This window comes from Cololabis saira, chromosome 3 (assembly GCF_033807715.1).
Source record: "Cololabis saira isolate AMF1-May2022 chromosome 3, fColSai1.1, whole genome shotgun sequence".
Lineage (NCBI taxonomy): Eukaryota > Metazoa > Chordata > Actinopteri > Beloniformes > Belonidae > Cololabis > Cololabis saira.
This window is the reverse complement of record NC_084589.1, coordinates 36,891,261-36,914,682: the sequence shown is the minus strand read 5'-3', so window position 1 is coordinate 36,914,682 and position 23,422 is coordinate 36,891,261. Positions and strand designations below refer to the sequence as shown.

General features: G+C 42.5%; 1 protein-coding gene across 1 annotated transcript in view; it reads right to left on the bottom strand.

Moving 5' to 3' along the window:
* The window catches only part of pear1 (platelet endothelial aggregation receptor 1), a 97,312-nt gene extending 74,098 nt beyond the window's left edge, over positions 1–23,214 (bottom strand). The window contains exon 1 of the mRNA XM_061717409.1: positions 23,069–23,214. The gene's annotated coding sequence lies outside the window, so the exon portion shown is untranslated. The remainder of the gene's footprint in view (positions 1–23,068) is intronic.
* Positions 23,215–23,422: the final 208 nt, after the last annotated feature.

Genomic DNA, 23,422 nt, shown 5'->3' with positions numbered 1-23,422 from the left:
TGTTCCCGAAAAAGTTACACCAGCTGTCTGAGACCAGATCCACTGAACAGAAGATATCTAAAGAGATGTATATTTGTGGTAAAGGATGTTGGATAAATGTAGAAATTTGTTTTCTTATAAATATATTCTAATTCTGAATGAAAGCAGGTTTTCTGTATCTATCAAGCACTTATTATTAAAAGCCTTCTCTTTATTTAATAACTACTGTAGGGCGTACATTGTAGATTTAATAGGTATACGTCTCTAAATATGAGGCCCCAATGTTTTATCAGAATGAATCAGATGATGGCGGTCTGCTACGTTGCAATACCACCCCTGACCACATGGAGGCGGTTCGTGTGTCGAACTCTGACGTGAAACTCAGCAGGCGGAGCGATGTGACAACAGTCAACACCAAAAGCTGCATGGAGGGGAAGTATTTTGTACGACATTATTATCTAAAGCAAGGCTTACTGAAGGAAATAGAACTTTAGCAAAAGGTAGCTAGTATAAAAACACCAAGCGGCGTTTTGCGGCTCCTCACGTGAATCGGTAAAAAAGGCTAACTGACCACGGGTGCCAGAGGAGCTCTGCTGGTCCTCCTATCAGCTTGTTTTCAATTCTGTTTGAGTAAAAACACTTGTAATTAGGATGTTTGGACAAATTTGACAAAAACAAATGTAAAATAATATGAATTAGCATCATAGCTTAGCATAAGCAAAGTCAGTCAAGCTAAAATGGGTAACTGCGATCAACATAATCTGTGCAATACGAGGAATAAGATTCTTCAAAACCGCCTGCTCGGTTGTCCGGTTTTTCTTACACAGTCGACTATCGAGTTCCCAGGGTGCATTGCAATGACAAGTCTGAGCAGGGTCAGAGAGATGAATATATCCAAACTAAAGCAGACAAATAAATGCGTAACCAAACTGCGTGGAACAATTACGCAAAATGAAAACAGTGAAGCACGATGAACTTAATAAGAGGCTCGTTTCCATTTCACTTTAACAAATCAAGCTCTCGGAGCAGGACCTGCAAATCCCTCGGGAGGGGGGATGGGGGGGTCGAACACTCGGGAGTCAGGACCGATAAGAGCGGCGATATCTCATTTCTGCTTTCATGTTGTTTTAATGGTGATTTAATGGAGTTTAACCACGATGAATGCCTCCCTTTGGGAGCCGGCGCTTGATTGAATCACTCCCTGAAGTTCAGCCACATGCCGATGCAGACGTGTCTTCTCCTCTTATTTTGGACTGGCTCCGACTGCTCACTTTAAAAGTGATCAAAATGAGAGAGAGAGAGAGAAAAACAGGAAACATACTGAGAGAATTAATCACTTTTTGGTCTTCATTCAAACTAGTGCAGCAGGGTTGAGGAAGTCATCTTAAACTCTATATATATACATACAACACCTGCCTTTATTTAAGCAGAACTTTCCTGATTTTATTTTGAAAAGGGTCCATCTTCCTAAGTTCATAAGGCCTCGGTACTTTATATTTAACTTGAAAAAAGCAGGATCGAATGTCTGCAACCTCGTCACAATTAAACTCACAACAGTTGAGTTTCCAGATGAACGAACGACGGACTGGCAGCAGATCTGAGGTCAGCTGATCGCCTTGAAAATCGCTTCAGCTTGTCTCCCGATAAACAGACCAACCATCAAAAGCCTTTGCTATTTAAAGATTTGAAGGCTTAAACCGTTTAAAAAGTAAATTCAGTCATGAGCACAAGTTGGTATCCTCGTTTAATCCTGAGTTTTATTTTTGTTAAAATCCTAATGAGAGCCTTCTGGTGGTGCTGGGTCTCGGTTTGGGGGAAATACAGCCTCAAAGGCAGCATCGGTGATGGAGAACAGTGTGTGTTCTTAACGGCAGCGATAAGGTCGCCGTGGTGACGTTACCTCATCAGCGTTAGATAAACTGACGAAAGGCCGACTTTGTGATGACTGTCTGAAACGGCAGGAACTGCAACAACACTGATAGAAGCTGCGCTGATTGTGCTTTAGAGAGGAAATTGTCAGCAAAACGCTGAATCACGATCCACTCAGAGGAAAATGAAGATGTGCTTCTGTTGTTGGTGGTTTTTTGGCCCGAAAGGGAGCCTGGATTCAGATTACTATGATGCTAATGATGACCTTCTCTTCAATCCTTTCAGCTGTCGCGGCTCAGTTTCCGGTGATGGACCCGGTAGGATCCACTGACTTACCGAAATACCACTCCATGCCACCAGGGGGCCAAAGCACGGAGGAAGGGAAAGACAATACTATGTGGAGAGACTATGATGAGACACAGGTGGTAGCCAGGAAAGTCAATCAAGAAGTAACATAAAAGGACGCAGAGTTTCAAAATAAAAGGTGAAACAAGTCATAAACACAAGGCTAGTGTTGTCTTTGTCAGCCGGTTTCAATCTTAGTTTTAGTCTAGTCTTTGGGTCAAGCTATCATTTTAGTTTTTATTAGTTTTAGTCACGTTCATTCTCCTTTTAGTCATGTCAAGTTTCAGTTGACTAAAGGTCTAAGCATTTTAGTCTTATTTTAGTCAGAATTGTCCATTTGAGTCTAGTTTTAGTCAAAGATTGTATTTAGCCAAACCCATTTTACGATTCAAACAAGGTTATCTTATTATTATATTATTGTTACCTTATAAACTCAAGAATACATTCATTCCATATACAGAAGACTCTAATTTGAGTTTACAACATATTTATTTTTCCGCATTTCTCCCCATCTTTTTCTTTTTCGACAACATATTGGGTTTTCTTTTCGACATCTATGTAGGAAAGTTGGTCTCTTCTTCTTCTCCCAGCCCCAGAGAAGATCCCCGCGTTTCTCTATGTAACTTTGTTTTTAATTGACGTGAACCTAGAGCTCTGTGTTAACGGCATCAGCCTCTAACTCTGCAGCTGCATCTTCTGGATCTGATTCCCCGCGAAAATGAAGACACATTTCAGCAGAGTTTTTATTTTGTAATCTACATTTTAGTGTTGTTTTTATTCGTCGACGATATTGCATTATATATCGTCACATGACCAGCATTTTAGTTGCGTCTCGTCTCGTTTTCCTCAGGTGATAAAGGTTCGTTGACGACGATATTTAGTCATAATTTTCGTTGACGAAAGCAACTTTACACAAGACCAAACCAGAAGAACCAACAAAAACCCTGCATCATGACACTGTTAAGTCTTTTATTCACAGCTCAGAAGTGAGATCAGAACAGTGCCCCTAACCATGCACAAGAACTGTGGCTTTAAAGTTTACTTGACGAGGGACATAAAAATCCACTTTCCCTGCAGTTGTCATTGATTTACCCAAAGCATCAAAAACATTAGTTTCCTTTTGATGTAAATATAGTTATTTCTTTTCCAAGGTTGCGTCAGACTAGAATAACGCCAGATGTGCTCTTCCCCACCCCCCCCGGCCCGGCTGGTTTGGGTCCTGCAGTTCGGCTGATGACAGAAAACAGACGACATCACTGAGGAAGATCTTTGCATCATCATCATCCTCACAAGCTGAGTCCAGTTTGTGAGGATAAGTCCAAAACAGATGATGCTTTAAAAGCAACAAAGGAGACTTAAAACAAGTGCAGCTGCTCTTAAGGGACGTTGACGGAGTAACTATTGAATGATCCCTGTTTTTTAGGGGTTTTTCTTTTCATTTGCATGTTTACTTTTTGCAGCTGTGTGAAAGCTGATGTGGTTTTCTCTGAGATTCAGTTGTTTTTTGTGTTTTTTTTAATCCCCCAGCTGCAGGCCTGTTCCCTTGAGGTCCGTTCCCTCCCCGTACATGGAGCCGCGGTGCGAACTGCTGCCTGGTCGTCCGCAGTCCAGACCAAAAACCACAGGCGGCACGGCTTGCGGCTCCGCTGGTCGCAGAGATCGCTGGGGGTTCCGCGAAAACAAACCCGAGCGGCGCCGTAAAAACGCCAGCTCACCTTCACGGAGAAGAAACAGAAGCAGGGGCCCCCGTTGCACCTCAGACCCCGAGCCACATCTGGCCTCCTTAAAACAAACGCTTGGTCCAAACTCCAGTGAGTGAAATGGTGGAAAACCCAAAATGGAGGCCCTGACTGAGGTTTGAGAGTGACATGACCATACAGCGCTGTAATTATATGTGTTCTAACGCTCTGTGGAGCACCCTGGCACCGAGACATAAAGAGGCCTTGTAAAAAAAAAGCACAGTCTTTGCATAAACTGGGATCAAAAAACACAACTTTGCATTGTGCTGTAAACCTTGAGGGTACGAACAAACCCCGAACCCGAACCCTGCAGCTTCAACCTTCACCACACGAGCAATCACCAGAAAATTGCTCCTTTTTTATGCCATTGGTCTTTAACCAGCAGCTCAAACATTACAACTAAAAGGCGATCAAAACTCCACCAGCAGTGAAACGAGAAAACACCAACGAGGCGTCCATCAGAGTCACAGCAGGACATCAATTAAACAGAACAATAGTGAAGGAGAGAAATAGAAATGACCCAATATGAGTCATCCACAGGTTAAAGGGGAGTTTTTGCTTCCCACAGTCGCCTGGTGCTGGACCAGAACCGGGGATGGTATCCAAGAAAATGCTGATGCAATCTCTCGGTGAACAATGATTGCTATTTTATTGGCTTTGTACGAATCGGACTAATTCAAATGAGTTAAACTGTTTTGTTGAAGTGCCTTGAGAGGACATTTCTGGTTATTTAGCAGTATATCATTAAAGTTGAACTGAATTGAACCAACGGACACCTGAAAGGTCCCGGACCAACATACACCCATGTGAAATGTATTTTGGGATAAAAATATGCAATATAAATACATAATATACAACTTTATCAGACTAAATTCAAGAATCTTCGTGAAAATAAATAGATAAAGAAGCTTCTTTAACGTTAAAAATCTCAGCTGGAGGATAAAAAAACACCCAAAACAACTGAATCTCAGAGAAAACCACATCAGCTTTCACACAGCTGCAAAAATGAAAAAACCCTTACAAAATAACAAGATGACGTTGGATGGAGATACAACCAATCAGAGACTGTGGAAGTGGGTTTGAACGGGTCGGTACCAGATCCATTTCACAAGAGAGAAGTGAGTTACTATGGTTGGTCCGGCTAACTCCAGGATCTTCTGAGACATGTTATCAACATATCCTTCCATCCATCTATCCATCCATCCATCCATCCATCCATCCTTCCATCCATTATTCCATCCATCCATCCTTCCTTCCTTCCTTCCTTCCTTCCTTCCTTCCTTCCTTCCTTCCTTCCTTCCTTCCTTCCATCCATTATTCCTTCCATCTATCCATCCAACCATCCATCCATCCATCCATCCATCCATCCATCCATCCATCCATTATTCCTTCCTTCCTTCCTTCCTTCCTTCCTTCCTTCCTTCCTTCCTTCCTTCCTTCCTTCCTTCCTTCCTTCCTTCCTTCCTTCCTTCCTTCCTTCCTTCCTTCCTTCCTTCCTTCCTTCCTTCCTTCCTTCCATCCATTATTCCATCCATCCATCCATCCATTATTTCTTCCTTCCATCCATCCATCCATCCATCCATCCATCCATCCATCCATCTATCCATCCATCATTCCATCCATCCATCCATCCATCCTTCCTTCCATCCATCCATCCATCCATCCATCCATCCATCCATCCTTCCTTCCATCCATCCATCCATCCATCCATCCATCCATCTTCCTCCTAACTCCTATTCATGGTGAAACCCGTCAGAAACAAACAGACTTTTAGACATTTCTTTCTGAGCTGGTGACCCTGGAAGGCGTCTAACAGTCACTCTTTTTCTTGGCTCTTGAACATGTTTCACCTTCCAGAGAGAAATCTTTGCCAATAGCTTTGACATTTATGTCTTTTAAAAATGTAGGGTAGAAAACCACCCGCTCTCCGGCTCTGACCAAAGCCTTCTGGATGGAGCCATGGATTCAAGCCTCCGGGGCCTTTCTGGGTGGACCTACTCCAGGATTATCAGGTCATATGAAGTGCAGAAGATCACAAAAACCTTGGTTATTTAAATGATCCAACATTGCCATTAACAGTCATAGTACCCCAGTTCTTCTAAAGCACCTCCAGATATTTATAAATGCTCCCTTTTAAAATCACTTCACGGCTACAAATTCTTTATGAAGAGAACCACCATATTTATTTAATTTATTTATCTGGATAAATCAAAAAAAGGAAGTAAAGTTTAGAGATTAAATCTGAGCTGAATGGCTGCGGCTTGTAATTAGCTTAATTTATCCAGCGACCACATAACCGCACAGGAATTTGAGACGTAAGTGGATCATGCTACAAGTATTTGTGGAAGGGATCCTGTAGGTTGCTCTGAGCAGGATATTAGTAATGTTTGTGGGGTTTGATTGATCTGCTGGAATGTCCTTTCTGCCATTGTTCCAGCCTGAATCACGGCCGGCTTGTTGACTCAGATGTTCGCTTCCTCCACATCTCTTCCTGCGCTTCCCTGTCAGACATCCAGGAAACCCCTCGCTCGTGGGTTTGCTGAGGCGGTAATGAGCCGTGAGCGTCGTACCTGCAGCGGAGAGCCGACCCGGCCGGGACTGTGTCAGCGATTCTGGGAGGTCTGATCTGGAGCTCGACTGACGGCTACTCATCATTTTTATCATCAAACTCAAACCTTATTAAGTGATGGATAACTCCTGAATGCAGGCATTGTGACGTAGAATTGTAAAATTGGTTTAATTCGCCGTACGAATTGTAACAGATTACTTTTGTAATACTATATTTGACCCGGTCTTTGTACGTTTTGACCGTATAGAAACGTAATTCTTGCCATTGTAAGAAAGAGATGTGTACCTGCTGTATCTACTGCCCTTACTTCTTAGCAACTTGTGCTTTTTATTATTTTACCTCTTTTTCTTATCATTTTATTTGTTATTTACTGTTTAATTGTGTCTTGCCGCTTTTAATGTTGATGTAAAGCACTTTGAATGACCTTGTGTTGAATTATGCTATAGAAATAAACTTGCCTTGCCTTAAACTTTATAGGACTTGAACATTGATGACTCGCACCTGGAGTCATGCATTAACTGCATTTTGACTCATAAACTAGTTGCAAGTCCTCAACTTTTATTTTTCAGATTAATTAGTAGTGAGATAACATCTGCATCTGCTTCCAGCTGCAGCCGGCTGACGTTATAAACTTTTCTTATCATTTTATTTGTTATTTACTGTTTAGTTGTGTCTTGCTGCTTTTAATGTTGATGTAAAGCACTTTGAATTACCTTGTGTTGAATTGTGCTATACAAATAAACTTGCTTGTGTCAGAAGTTTGGAAGTTTACCTTTTTAAACCAATTTTGGGTCCTTGTGTGCCACAATGTCAGTTGTGGTTGGATAAGAGAGGAACTGGACAAGACGGTGCCCAAAGTTCATAACTTAGCAGTGCCATGGGATGCGGTGAGTGTGGCGACCCGAAGAGTTGGTCCATGTCTGGTGGACATGTGGTACAGGTAGACTTGTAGGTCTCGTAGACTTGTAGGTCTCGAGAATACTTTTTTGTGGTCTTGGTCTTATCTCGGTCTCGGGTCTTGCCAGGTCTCTGACTCGGATAATTGAGAAACCGTTGCACACCAAGGTGATCACCAGTTCTTCAGTGTAATCTGGCTACACTAATGGTAAATAATGCAATTCCAAGTTGGTAATTGTATCTTTGACATTTAAAATTCACGTTTTACCTCCAAATTCTCACAAGCACATTCTCATGCTTGTCAAAGCGCTGGTTACTAAGTAAGCAAGTTTGCACACATTGTTGAGTATTATGTGAGTGTGTGTATGTGTCTGGTTATGAGTGTGGTTGAGGATGAGGATGATTGTTATCTGTGTATTGTATGTGTATGTGTTTGAATGTGTGATGAGAGTGAGAGAGAGTGTATGTGCTGTTGGTCTCTACTGTGCACTTTATGATTTGGCGCTCTTGTTTCCGTGCTTTTATTTATTAGTGCATTCTGTCAATTTTTTAAATATTATGGTTATTATGTCTTATTTCAATTAATTTTAATATTGTATCTGTTTAGCACTTTACCTGCCCAGGGACTACAGGCGGAAATTAGCAATTGTTGCTGTAACCTGGCTCAAAGCATCTCTTCTTGTTTTACAAGATTAATGTTTTTTTTGTGCATTGTCCCTGTTTTAAATAAATAAATGCAATCAATCAATTCAATCAATCAAATTAAGTCCAATTTAAATCAGTAACATTTACTTCATTAGACTTTTCTGAGGTGGAGGGGGGTGTTGGAGCTGGTTATTCTGCTAGAGGACTTTGGGACTAGTTAGTAGTCGTGTTAATCTTTAAAAGCACTGGAGTCAATCCTCCAATAGTGTAGAAATAGCGGTAGTGCAGTCGCCACACATATCTGATCTCAGCTGATGGATGAAAACATTTATAGTGAGTTCAACATCATCATCCACTTCTCTGTGTTATTGTGCTGCAGTTGAAAACAAGCTCATATGGAAACTAGCTGAACCAGGATGGAGCTGATGTTCTACAATCACGCAGGATCAGGAAATAACTAGGTTTTTGTTTGTTTCTGGTCTTGAGCTGAACTGGTCTTGGTCTCGGTTTAGGCCGTCTTGACTACAAGTCTAACTCAAGTCAAAACCAAATATGGACCAAAGAAAAGTCCAGATATGAGCCAAGTTTGGGCTCAAACATTCTGCTCAATCTGGGAAGTAACTCACATTCTTGAAATAAATGACCTTTAAACGGTTCAAAGCATCATTATTCACTGGGTGAATAAGTTTAGACAAACAAAACATTCCAACACAGAGTTTTAGTAACTAACTATAAAACTCCCATAAATATTCAATATTTTTTGGATTGTTTCGCAGCGACAAACCTATAAAACAGTTTATTGTCACACTTCAGAGTCTAAAAAACACAAATGAGTGCAGTTTTCAGTCTGTAATGTTGTGATGTTCAACACCAGCGTCTCTTGAACATTATCCCACCATGAAAGCCTCTTTCTTTGACCACACTGTCTTTGCTTCACTTGGCCTCAGAGGCTCCTCGTCTGCAGGGTCACGAAGCTGTGGGAAGCTGAGCTGAAGGAAAACAAGCTGCCGTGGGCCGCTGTGATCGCACCGAAGCGTCTTCATTCACATTTGTTATTAAACAGTGTTCCTCCATCATGAGAGGGGCAGGCCGGGAGGTCAAGAGGCTCTGAGATCTCCTGAGGAGCTTAAAAAAGCAGAGCAAACCTCTGGTGAACTCCGACAACAATCTCAGGCTGCCGAATCGGGAATTAGTCGTTTTGTTAACAGGAGAAAAAAAGACACTTATTGGATTAAATGGATAAATAAGCCCCTGCTGAACTGGAGCGCCCGTCTAGTCCTTATGTCTGATGTTTTTATTCACTCGTATTTCTACAAGACAAAGATGGTCAGGTCCAAAAGTATCATGATTTTACTTTACTACACCTCCACAATGGATTTAAAATGGAAAAATTGTATAAAGTAAAATAAAAACAATCAAGATGTAGACGACGTTGACCGTTTAGGAATTCCAGCTGTTTTAAGTAAACTCCATTTCCAGGGGATTGGAAGTACTTGGACAATCGACAGAAAAGAAGGTAATTATCCAGATGTGGTTCATCCCTCGTTACTTGAAGACAAACGAGGTACGGAGTTGGCAGCTGTTTGACTGGAGCTACAAAAATGAAGTTCAAGGAGATCTCGGTGCAAGTGAAGGAGGTCATCAGCATAAATCTACAAGTGGAGTAAATAAACGAGTCCAAATCAACAGTTTGGCTCGTTCTCAAAAAGAAAGAAAGCTCTGGTGGGCTAGAGAAAGCATCAAACATCCTGGAAGACGACTGGAGTGGATGATCACAGAACCGTTTCCTTGGTGAAGAAAATGGCCTTCACAACATCAACAAGTCAAAAATACGAGCACTAGAATATTCTTCAATGACGGTCAGTGATCAGATCTCAAGCCAACCGAGCAGCTTTTTAGTTACTAAAGACAAAGAAAAACCCATAAACAAGAACCACTGAAGGTTTCTATTGTGAAGGACTGGAAGAACATCTCCAGGGAGGAAACTCAGGACCTGCTGAGGTCCACGGACTCCAGACTTAGAGGAGTCATGGGTTCCTGTTAGCATCAGCTATTAGAGAGTCGGAGTAATTCTACACTGATCTCCAACGGTGGTATTACATTGGGCTGCAAACCTGATTGGCTCGTGAAAAACATTTTCACATACATGGTTGACCTAAACAAAAAGAGCAGGCTATGTTGTGGCATGGTTTAGCTGGTAGACACTTCACACGATCAAATATATGCACTTAAACACAGTAATCATAATATGTCCTCCTTATCATTATATTGTTCTTTCATTTTGGTTGTCATATGTCTATGTCATGTTTTACTTTACTGGTGAAGTTTGTTTCACAAATGAAATTTTAATCAACTAAGTAAACCTACAACTTACATGGTCTTTTGTGTTCTGCTGCAAACTTTGCTGTTCTCTATTGTTTAAATTGTGTTTTTGTATTTTGATCGTTAATGGCGACCTTGAGTGCCATGAAAGGCGCCTAACAAATGGAATGTATTTTTATTATTATTATTATTTATGTTCTAAGGTTTCTGGTAGGTTTTTCTTTTCTTGTGTTTTACTTCGCTGTTCTACTTACTTCCTGTTTTATTTTGAAAATCCCCGATTGTTTGCACCTGTGTCTCGTCAGCCCTGTCCTCACTTCTCTCTGTCTTTCCCTTCCTTATTGCTGCTCCGTTTATTCCGTCCGGTTCAGTCCGGTCCGGTTTGTCCAGTAGTGTTGCCAGATGTGCGATAATTATTGTATTTGTACGATAATTTCGACCTCTGTACAATGTACGATCAATAGTTGGAAGTGTAGGATAATTTCTTGATGCCTCACAAAAACGAGTATTTCTTCTTAACTATTATCCCCTATTAGTCTGATTTGGAATTAGATTCATTTGTTGGTAAATCATCTGCCGCTTTAAGTTGGGTTATATTTATTTTATCCTCACTTCTTCTCTAACAGACACGCCTCCTTAGCCCCACGCCATCAGCAAACAGGTTTTTCATTCGCTGTTGTTGTACCGTATGGTAATTTTAGCGGAAATACCATAGTTTCAGGTTCTTCTAGTTCCGGTTTGTCCGGTCTGTCCGGTCTGTCTGTTTTACCCAGCTGTCTTTTGGATCGTCTTTGTTTCCTGGTTGGCTTGCTTTTCATTTATTCTGGGATTCCTGCCTGTGCAGCAGTTTTTGTTCAAATAAAGAACTTTTCTGTGCTCTTGACGATTCACGATCTCCTGGATTTGGGTCCTCAGCTCACAACCCTTAACAGATCCAAGAATTAAGATTTATGGTTCAATCTTACAATGATGTCACTTTTTCCAAACACTTCTGACTTTGTTTAAAATGTTAAATGCCATATTTTTGTAAAAACCCATTTCAGTTATTTCTTCAATTACAACAGAAAAGTCCACACTTTGATCACTTTGTTTATATCTTAAAGTCATTGCGCTGTTGTAAAAAAGCAAAAATCATAAAAAAAAGTGCCATTTTCCAAAACAGTCTGGGCTGGAAGGCCGACGCGTTTGCTTTCCCGTCACATTAAAAGCCGTCCGGTAACTCAGTGGTGACAGAAAGGGCTCTCTCTGTGCAACATTTGCAAAAATAATCCTGCTCCCGGTTTAGTCTTCGGGGCTTCACGGTCTGCAGGTTCGATCTTTTGTTTCGCTCGTACTTTCTAACGAGGGGAAACAGACTCCAGCCGCTGAAAGGAAACGCTGAACCACCGCAGGCCTTCAAACCCGCCAACTCATCATAAAACGCGGTGTTGTTGAGCAGTCCCTCTCCTTTCCATGTGACCCGGGGAGCGTGCAGATTGTTTACTCTTATGGCTTTGGCCCTCACGGGCGCAGACTCCGCTGCAGAGATGCGGAACGACAACAAATGTGAAAACCAGCGCTAGCAAAGGCTCGTCGCTCGGCTCACATCTGCTGGGGCCGACTGGGGGGTCGATGCGTACGGCATAACACTGATCCCTCCGAACGTCTGCAGGAAGCATCATCCTCCTGTGAGCAGCACATACCTCGCTGCAGAGAGCGTTCCCATGCACCCCCCCCCAACACGAGTCTTTAAGTCATGGCTGTAAGAGTTTACCGTAACAGACTTAAACATTTCCACATCTGCCTCTGATTAAGACAACACTTCTAATGTGACTGGATGGCCCTTTTTCTTTCTTTTTTTTTTTTTTTCCATTTTGCAGCCGCTGCAAGCTGGAAACGATTTAAACTGCGATTGTGACCGTGTTTTTCTGTTGTTTTACGATGTTTTTCGGTGTCCGGGGATTAACCTGCAGCGTCTCAGCGAGCCTCGACGGCGAGGATGAGAGAGGCGTCGGACCAGGACAGGTACAGCTCAGCGCTGAAGTCACACCAGTCAGTTATTATCTCCCCTGGCTTCTCTTCTCCGTCAGCGTTTCCAGGAAGTCCAGCCTGGGACAGTAAATTCCTCAAAGCAAGGCCCACTAGATTTACAGACCAACCTCTGGCACACACTTTGCTGCCTTTCTGGAAGATGAGGTGGAAGTCTGCAACTGATTACCGTGATCATTTTGGAGCCTTTTGTTTTTTCGGATATTGCCCTGAAAAGCTGCCTCCGACTCCTTCTGTCCAGATGGGCCCCATCCTGCAAGCATCTGGAAGCTGCGGCCTGATTTTCCTCCCTTGCAAACTTGAGCCACGTGTGCACCCCGAAGGTGAAACCCCTCCGAGACGTCGCTGCGCTTTTCCCAGCAGCGTCGCTGGACTGAAACGGCTTCAGCCCCCACAGGTGGCGTCATTAACCCGCTTTATTTGGCCGTTATTTTGGCCTCGCGGCGAATCTGGAAGATGAAAGGCTGCAGAAAGAGGTCCAGCGCAAGTGAACAAAACCTGGCCTCTGCAGAGCTCATCTGTTATGGTCACCTGGAAAAACTAGAATCTCCACTTCAAATCCTCTAAACGTTGCAGGTCCTGGTATGAAGCAGACAAATCATACGGGCAACACTAAGTACCCCCTTGTTGCTCCAACAAATTACAACGATCAGAGAAATGCAAAAAGGCCTTAGACTTGTAGTTCTCAAGACCACTTTTTTGTAGTCCTGGTCTTTTCTCTGGTCTTTGTCTCTCCAAGTCTGGGACTCGGATAACTGAGAGTCCGTTGCACCAAGGTGACGGAATCTGGTGATCAGCAGTTCTTCCTCTTGTTAATGTACAGTTTTGTAAACTATTTGTATTTTGCATCTGATTTAATCTTTTGGTGCATCTGCATGTGTCTGTATTTAATTACAGCTTTGTGTTTATAACGGCCTTGTTTGAATAAATATATGAATAATATTTGCATATCGTCGTGATTGATTAAGCATCAGGTCCATTTCAGAGATGCTGATATACAATGTAATCTGATTACTATAATGGTAAATAATGTATGTATGTTATTCTGTTAGATACTTTGGGACTAGTTAGTAGTCGTGTGAATCCTTAAAAGCACTGGAGTCAATCCTCCAATAGTGTAGAAATAGCGGTAGTGCAGTCGCCACACATATCTGATCTCAGCTGATGAATGGAAACATTTATAGTGAGTTCAACATCATCACTTCTCTGTGTTATTGTGCTGCAGTTGAATACAAGCTCATATGGAAACTAGCTGAACCAGGAGGGGGCTGATGTTCTACAATCACGCAGGATCAGGACATTACTAGGTTTCTTTCAGGTCTTGAGCTGAACTAGTCTTGGTCTTGGTCTCGATACTCGCTGGTCTTCGTAGTATCTTGGTCGGTTTAGGCGTCTTGACTACAAGTATACTACATCTCAGACCTCACATGCCTCATTGGGCCTTTTGATCGTTTAGGACCAGGATGTTTGCAAGAGGAGCCTTCATCTGTGTGAAAAGAAAATGGAAACACAGTGACTGGATTTCACCAAACTGCATCTGAACAAATGTCCATAAGAGTCCAGCGTGGCGTTTTAACCCCCATACGCAGCAGAAAGCCCTCAGAGCCGAGCACGGTGGCGGTGGGGTGATGATCAGGGGCTGAAGCTAGCTGGAAACTGGTCCCAAAGACAGAAGCAAATCCACCTCAGAGGGGTTTCTGAGTCAAAGTCCAGACCTGAACCTGACCGAAGACCTGAGGCGGGATCTAAACGCTGGATGCCTCGTGTCATGTGATCCAGATATTTGTTTGACCTCTGCACGACCCCCGCAATCAAAACTGTAGTTTTAAAAACAACGCAAAAATGATGTTTTTTGTTTTCAAATATGTAATAAACACATCAAATAAATAATAATAATAATTTAATTTCAGGCCTTGAGGAGGTGAAAGAACTGTGATTGGTTAAAAACACCCAAATACGCGTGAAAGAGTGATGAAGTCACGCAGGAAACAACTACTTCCTGTCGTCGCTAATCACAGCGACTGAATCACGGGGGGGACAAACTTTTACACACGGCTGCATATCTGCCCGGCCCAGCAGGAAGTCAGAACCAGGACATCCTGGGCCTGCAGCCGATCGTCTTCCGTGGGTACGATGCCCTCGGCGAGGAGGAACCCGTGAGCTCTCCTGTGACTGCGGCGGCAAACAGAAGCGGCGGGAAGCCCAGCGGGTCGCCTGGGAGCCGTTTCTCATCACAGCGGGTCTCCACCCTGCTAAAAATCAACCGTTTATCAATTACCGTCCGTGTTAACGCGGCGGAGGAGCCGAGGCTACCGCTGAGAGCTTCGCCAGCGCCGTAATTGACGACCTCTTTGAAGAAAAACACGCCGTCCTCATTACTCCCTAATCGACAACAAACCCGGCTTCATTAATATCCCGTCTCTCATGTCTTCGCCACTATTTCATAATTTCCTCGACAAGAGGCTTTTGGCTAAATGAAACCCGGCCTCTGCAGCCCCGCAGGTCCACTTTCCCTCTCTCTTCTGTCTTCACTCATCGCCGCCGAGCACAAAGGGAGTGAGATGTGGGATCCACGGCTGCGTGCAGACAGGAAACATCTTGCATGTGCATTCAGGTCTGCATCTCCACAGCCTCTTCCTGCCATGTAAACACCGGCGAGTTCATGCAAACGGCCTTGAACGCTGCCATCAGACCTGCTGCTCACACTTTTTTCCAACATCAGGCCCAATTTGGCTTCAGATTTTTCTTTTTTTACAAATACCCCCCCCTCTCTCTCTTTCTCTTTTTTTTGTTTCTTTTTCCTGGCAGCGTTCGTGGTGTTTTGAGAAATGGGGACACTGACAAGCCTTGATAATCTTTCATTTCTGCCTTTTTCTGGGCCCTAAGTTTGTCTTTCAGAAGTGGCCTGGAAAATGGGAGCGTAAAAAAGAAATAAATAAATAAATAAAAAAAATGGGGGGAAAATAAGTCTCATAAAATGCAAAGATGGACGACTGTGAGTTCAGAACAGCTGGTGGAGTGGATCTGGGTCTGAGCTCAAGAAAAACATCAAGAGTTCTCCCAGTTCACGTCCGTCCCGCTGCCAAGCATGACATAAAGGCCATTTTGCTTTTTCCCGTGCGAAGCCCACATCCTGCACGGCGGACGCCTGATATCTGCAGAGCGTTGCACGTTCGGCGTTAACGGCAAACAACAACAACAAGGATGGGATGACTTTAATAACAGCGAACGAAGCCTCTCCGGGCCCTACGGTTTGGAGCGGGCTCCCCTCTAATAGTAGATATCAGGTTACGCTCGGTTCCATCCATCCTGCAGAGACACCACAGCGAGACGCCGGTTAAAACCCCTGAAATCTTAATGAACAATGTCTCCAGTGGGGCTCCACCCACCGCCCCGAACACCAACCAGCAGGAAAGACCCTCACCACAGTACAAGCAGCCTGTGGTCACTCCGCGGCTCCTCCTTCGTTTCCAGCCCCACCAAACTCCCCCCGAGTCCCCGTCCAATCTCTGCGTTTTATGACTGCTGCTCCGAGCCAAGGCCCAATGAAGCTGTTCATCACGCTGCGGAGCAGCGCGACCCTCTGAGCCGAGGGGCCGCCGTCCAATCTGCTCCAAATTATTTGCACGGCTGTAGAGCACATGCACTTGAAAGCCTTATATAAGCCTGCGGTGAGAGTTTTTCGACAACGTCACCTTCATCCGAGTTCCCTGTGCTCTTTGTCAGTTTCATCCGGGGCTATTTTTACATAAAAATAGGGAAACGTTTGTCGTTGATATCCCTAACCTTTTGTTTAAGTGTCTTCCTAAAAGGAGTCAGGTATCTAAAAGAAAGAAGTAATCAAACTCTTAATGGTTTACTTCCAACGTGCCAAGAAAAAGTAGAATAATGAGTCACAATATAACCCCATGCTTTTATTGTGAAAAACCTGTTCAATGGAAAATCTGAAAAGAAATAAACTGCCACTGCAGCGGTTTAAAAACACCCTCGTCCCTCATCAGCGGCGAAGAAAAAGGCACCAGGACTCTATGGAAGTACGATCCAAACACTTAGAGCAACATTACAAATCCATCCAAGAATGGAAACACTTTATACCTTTTATTTGAAAAGCAGGTGTGCAGGGGGGAAGATATACGACTCCAGAAACGACCTTGAGCGCCGTCCTCTCCAGTTACCGCTACTCTTTGAAAGCCGTGCGTTTGCAGCCAGGTCAGCTGCAGAAGATCCGCTAATCGCTTCAAGAAACCGCGTCTTTCACTCAAACTGTGAAGAACTCAACTGTTTCTTGTGATCCCCCAAATCTCCACTGGAAGTCCAAACGGACCACAAAGTGACTAAACTAGTCCTGCATAATTCATATCAAAAATAAATCAAGAAAACAGAGTAAATTAAAGTAAAATAAAGTGAATCAAAGCTAGATTAAATAATGCTGTTTGAACCGCAGAGCGGTTTGGGTTTCCACATCAGTATGGTTTAAAAGAAAAAAAGGCAGCGAATGTTGTTTTATTCTCCATTTTCCATCATTCAACAGGTCAAAATGTCAGAAAATCTTAGAACAAAATAACAAAGTTTAAGTGAATATCAGGGGTCCATCACAGGTCAGGGTTAATCTCAGATGACTAGTCTATCAAAGGTCAGGAGTCCACATCTTTATGATATAGGGATGGGCGGTATGGACTAAAAAATGTATCACGATAATTTCTGGCATTTATCCCGATAACGATAAAAATGACGATAAAAAAATACCAATTCAACTCCACCTTTGTAACTATAAAAATATCACCACATTCAGTCTTTGGAGCCCCCAACACACTGCTCTAAAAGATACTAAATGCTACTAAACTACATCAATTAAATTGAATTGATAAAAACCAATTAAATGAGTTACGCCTGTACTGCAAAACTGGAATGACTCAGATCCGCCATGTTTGTTACACAAAAACCTCATTAACGGGAATCTTTCTTTCTTTCTTTCTTTCTTTCTTTCTTTCTTTCTTTCCTTCTTTCCTTCTTTCCTTCCTTCCTTCCTTCCTTCCTTCCTTCCTTCCTTCCTTCCTTCCTTCCTTCCTTCCTTCCTTCCTTCCTTCCTTCCTTCCTTCCTTCCTTCCTTCCTTCCTTCCTTCCTTCCTTCCTTCCTTCCTTCCTTCACGTACGTTGTCATCAACGTGAATTTATCGTTTTTACCGCGAGATGACAAATTCTTACCGTGGGGAATTTTTTTGACGGTTTATCGTGAACGGTAAAATATTGCCCATTCCTATTATGATATGTTTGAATTATGTCGTTGACTGTAAACTTCTTATCTGATATGTCACATCGTTGACCTGTCTTAAGCCCCGCTCCCCTTAGTTACAGTTGCTAAGACAGCCCTTTGAGTTTCTGTCCAGCATCATCTGCAAACAAAATGCAGCATCAAACCACCTCTGCACAAACAGATGCCGGGGCTGTCAGATCTCCAGCTTGTTGCTTCTTGTCCAGAAGAAGAAGAAGAAGAAGCAGAAGAAGAATAAGAAGAAAAAAAAGAAGAAGCAGAAGAAGAATAAGAAAAAAGGAGGACACAGAAATAGAGTTGATGGCTGAAACAGTCGCGAAGAGAACCTTTCAGCTGATGGGGATCTCATGTGAGGACGCAGCCTCAGCTACCAGTTTCTTCATACTCTTACAGGCACGTAGGAGGAGTCCAGTCTGCCGTCGGGGTCGTCTCCCGGACATTTATGGACGCCGGAGACGATTCGGGGTCAAGAGTCCAGAGCAGGTGGTTGATAGTTTTCTCCGCTTGTTAATCACATCCATCCCTCCTCCCAGATACGGTCGCGCTCAAACGAGGTCAGGGACTTCTTAATCATAGAGATCTTCATTTCTTGTCACGGCGTGCAACAAAAATGAGTTCGCTGCAATTTATGGCCATTTTTATGGCTCCAGGGAGGAAAAGAAATGAGGTTTTTGTTTTCAAAACAGAACATTGACAGGAATTAATTATTCCAAAGCTATAATGTAGAGTATAAATGTGTGTGTTTGGCAGCGAGTGAGTATCAACAACAGCAGCAGCGGCCCGGCTTTAATTTAAAACTTTAACTGTCTTTCTTATTTTTTATTTCGGAGCTCTTCACCCCGAGCGTGGCTGAGCTCAACTGAGTCATTGACCTTCAACCGTTTGATTATTGTGTTGTGGCCTCTCACGCTTTCAAGGAAAACACAGTCTGGTTAACGTCACCGGCGCGGCGTGAAAGTGGAGCCGCCGGTACCCACGGGACTTCAGGCGTGGAGTCGCGTGGACCACAGCCGCGCCACGTTTCACCTCCAGCTCCTCCGAGACCAGAGGAGGTGTCCTGGATCCAGATCAGAGCCAGACGGAGGAGGAGGAGGAGGAGGATGAGAGGAAACAGCAGCGCTCTCCCGGCAGCTTCCTCCGCCACAGAGACTGACAACTTCTGATAGGAGCAGAGATGCCAGGAACAAAAGAGACGGACGGAAAAACACACAGCAGGGGTGTGAAGTAGTGAAAAAGGAGCCCAGAGTTCACCGACAATGTGATTCTTCATTTCCTTTTGACTTCTACTTGTTTACAGACAGAATATGATATATTTTCATATTTTACACTGACTGTATCAGAAGAATTGAAGTGATGCCACTCATAGGTTATCATGTAGCAAAAACGGTGGTGTTTTCATGCGTTTTGGCCGTTCGTTTACACGAAAACGAAGCTCAAAGTCACCGAAAACGATCATTTCTGAAAACTCCGGCCAAAGTGGAGATTTGCAAAAACTCCATCTTCACATTTGCTTGTAAACAGAGGAAATTGGACATTTAGGCTTCAGAACGTCACATTATGAGACAGAAACGTCACCACACTGCAAAAACTCAAAATCTTAACAAGAATATTTGTCTTATTTCTAGTTAAAATGTTTCATTTTTAGTCGAAAAAAATCTCATTACACTTAAAGACTCATCACTGGAAAAAAGTGAAAATTTACTTGAAACAGGTGAAAATTGTCAAATAAGTTATTTATCTGGTGATGACTCTTGTTTTGAGTGTAATGAGATTTTTTGACAAAAAATGAGACATTTTAACTAGAAATAAGACAAATATTCCTGGTAAGATTTTGAGTTTTTGCAGTGCAGCGTCATGTGTGCGACCTGTGTTTACAATTTGTTTGGCCACCGTCAATATTTTCTTGTATTTTACTTGTTTTATATTCTAAAGTCACACTTAAAAGTAACTCCTCTTCTCCGTCACTCTAGACGAAAGACTTGTTCATCTTGGAAGTTTTTAAATCTCACCTCAAAACCCATCTATTTAGGCAGGCTTATGATTTATGATTTGGATTAAACTCTGCTGTCGATAATGTGTTAAATTTTTTATACTTGTTTTTTACTGTTGTAATTTGTATTTTTATTGTTGTATTCTTGCTCTGTCAGGCGACCTTGAGTGTCTTGAAAGGCGCCATACAAATAAAATGTATTATTATTATTATTATTATTATTAAGTAACTGGAAGTTACTCGTGTCATTTGTTGACGTTTTTTTCCAGGATTCTGATTGGCTAGCATGACTTTATCTTCTCGTTACACTGCCCCCTGTAGGTTTGGTTGCTCATAGCACCTTAGCAGCGTATTTATGCGGGTTCGTGTAAATGATGGTATTTTTCAAAACGTAGAGGGGGAAATATCCGTTTTTGTAAATACCCGGCTATGTGTAAACGTGGCCCCAGAGTTCTTTTGAAGCCTCTAATTCACGACTCTTGCTGCACATGAGCAGAACAACCCGGCCCGAGGAGCCAGCTGGATCACATCCACCTTGAGTCACGGGCGGCCAGCCGGTTCTAGCATGGCTTATCTGCAATGCTAGTTGTTATCGCTCCACAATATTTCTGATCAAGTCTGAGACGAGTGCTGGCAGAGCCGAAATGAGCGCTAGCTGTGGCACGGCCCGCTGCTAGCGGAGCTCAGACCCGTTTAATCAGGCAAGCCGTCCATCATGGCAGCCTGAGATGGTCCGGGTCTTTGCTGACTTCAGTCTGTAAAATTATTGTCCTTAAAACGAGAATGATGATGCACCTTTAAGTATTCATATGCAGTTCAGAAGCCAATGCATCACGAGGCAAAACTGGATAACCAGCCGCCAATCACAAGACCACACCCCGAATTGTACTTTATATAATTTTACCCAAAGTGGCACCAAAGAAAACAAAACAAAAAAAACAAAACAGCCTCTGTACAGTTATCATGGATATAAAATCTACGGTAACTATGGAGACAAAAACTGTTTATTCTGTTGTAAAGTTGAACATTTGAAAATGTTCCGAGGCGGCCTCTAGGGGTCAGTAGAGGAACTTTTCTCCTCACTCGACCGGCTTCGGTCCAGAAGTTGCTGCAGGTAACGGATGAACCAGGTAACAGGTGCAAATGTAGCTCATCAACCTGGTCCTGAAAACGCAGCTCCTCACAACCCCTACTGGCTGTATTTGGGATTATTTCATGGTGATTTGTCCGAATAATGATCATTTGAGCTGGCAGGTTGATATGATTCAAAGTTTAAATCACATCTCTAAACACAAAAAAATATCACTCTGCAGGAAAAACCTTCCCCCAAAATGTTTTAGACACAAAAGATGCAAATTCAATATCTCACGGTTGGACATGTATGACGTCTAAAAATAGATCTGTTATTGATAAGGCTTAAATGGAGGGTTCACAGAAACCTCGTCTTACTGTCGCGACAAGCTCGGATGAAAACACCTGAGTGCGGAAAAAGATTCAATTAAGTAACTTTTAATGAGTTTACTTTGGAAAGGTACAACTTTAGTCATCTAGAAACAGATGTAAAGTTATAACTTTGCATCTGCTGCTTGGTGGCGTCATAATCAGAATTAAACAACTGCATAACTTGAGTTAAAAGCATTGTTGCTGTGATTTGCCTCAAACAAATGTTGACATGCTCGTTGGGCTTCTGGACATTAATTGGCAGGTTGATCCAAAGCAGACATTTAGCTATTTTTGTTTGAATATCGGAGATGAACTAAAACAAACTCCATCGTTTCTCCTCTCACAATGTGTGGAATCAGTACTGCATCGCTTCATGGAGCTCAGCTGGTCTGAACTTTACAGAAACCTTCAAAGAACCTTCCAGAAAAGATGTGCTGCTTCTCTAAAACCCACCGTCGCACCAGTCCCAGAAAACCAGTCCCAGAAAAACCGTCCCAGAAACCAGTTACAGAAAACCAGTCCTGAGACCAGCCTCAGAAAACCAAAGACAGAAAACCAGTCCCAGAGAACCAGACACAGAAAACCAGTACCAAAAAACAGACACAGGAAACCAAACACAGAAAACCAAACACAGAAAACCAGTCCCAGAAAACGGGTCAGGGAAAACATGTCCCAGAAAACCAGATACAGAAAAACCAGTACCAGAAAACCAGTCTCAGAAAACCAGTACCAGAAAACCAGTCCCAGAAAACCAGGCACAAAAAACCAGTCACAGAAAACCAGTAGCAGAAAACCAAACACAGAAAAAAAACAGTCCCTGAAAACCAGTGACTGAAGCATTTACCAACAACCAAGTGTTAAATCACCTCTTCAGCTGCTTCTTAAGTTTCCCAGTTTAACTTTAAACCATCAGTTCCATCACAACCCCCATTAAAACCAGCAAACACGAAGACTCACTTACGTTTACACATAAATCTGAACTCATACGTTGAATGGTTGTACATGAATTAACTGTACCTTCACTCTGGGGATGTAACACTGAAGAACACAGAAGTTAATACCAGATAAGAGACGATAAACAGAGAAATTAAACTCATTAATAAACGCACTGACTAGAGCATGCTGGGAAACTACAACAACCCTCACTGTTCTTTCCTTTTTTTTCCTTTTCTTTCTGGGACCATAAAAACAAACGTCTGTGGCTCCAGCAATAAAAAAAATACTTTCACCCATAAAAGATGCCAGATTCAAAAACGATCACATCTACTTTATAATAATAACAACAACAACAACAACAACAACAACGATAATAATAATAATAATAAAAAACAACAATGATGATAATAATATAATTGATGATGATAATCATAACAATAACAACAACAATAATAATAAATAATAATAAAATAATAATAATAATAATAATTATTATTATTATTATTGTTATTAATATTATTACTGTTATTGATTATTATTTTATTTTTAATTTGTTATTATTATTATTTATTTATTATTATTATTATTATCGCTTTTTTATTATTATTATTATTATTATTATTATTGTTATCATTATAATTATTATCATTAACATTACTATAATTATCATCTTGGTTTCATCTTTTGTTAAATAAATAATGGCAAAGTCTATAAAGTTCTATGTTTTATCAATATTCAGTTATATGTTGGATCCAAAATTAAAGACAGTAAAGGGTAAAGTTGTGCTGCAGAGCCGAAGACGCAGAAGTTGCGCACCGAGCCGTCAGAGCTGAAAGCGGCCAGAAACATCCTCTCATTTAAACGGGTTTAAGTCTTAAAACAAACAGCAGTAAAAAGCGAGTATTTAAGGTTCGGTGAGTTAAACTGCAGCCGCACCAGCAGATCCAGTCGGGACGAGAACCATCGTCGGTTTTTTTCACCAAACAAACAGCTTTTCAGACTTTCCAAGACTTTTCTGGGCTGGTTTTACTCACCCTGCCGGCCAGCGAGCACCGCGACTCCGCGTCCTCCTTAAAAACCCACGCCGGAGGAACAAACGAGGAGAAACTGGTTTATTTGTGACGAGTCTGTGACTCTCAGAGAGCCCTGGAGCCGAGTAAACACCCGGAGAGGAGCAGCATCCCGAGCTGAGCAGAGCCGGGGGCCGGGGGAGGGTCCCGGACCGGGGGAGGTGGAGGGAGGAGGAGGAGGGAGAGATGGATGGAGGAGGGATGGAGGAGGAGGGAGGAGGGATGGATGGAGGAGGGAGAGATGGAGGAGGGATTGTAGCACCCTATAATGTAATCATTTCCTGAAAATGTAATAAAATTTGCACCTGAAAATGTAAT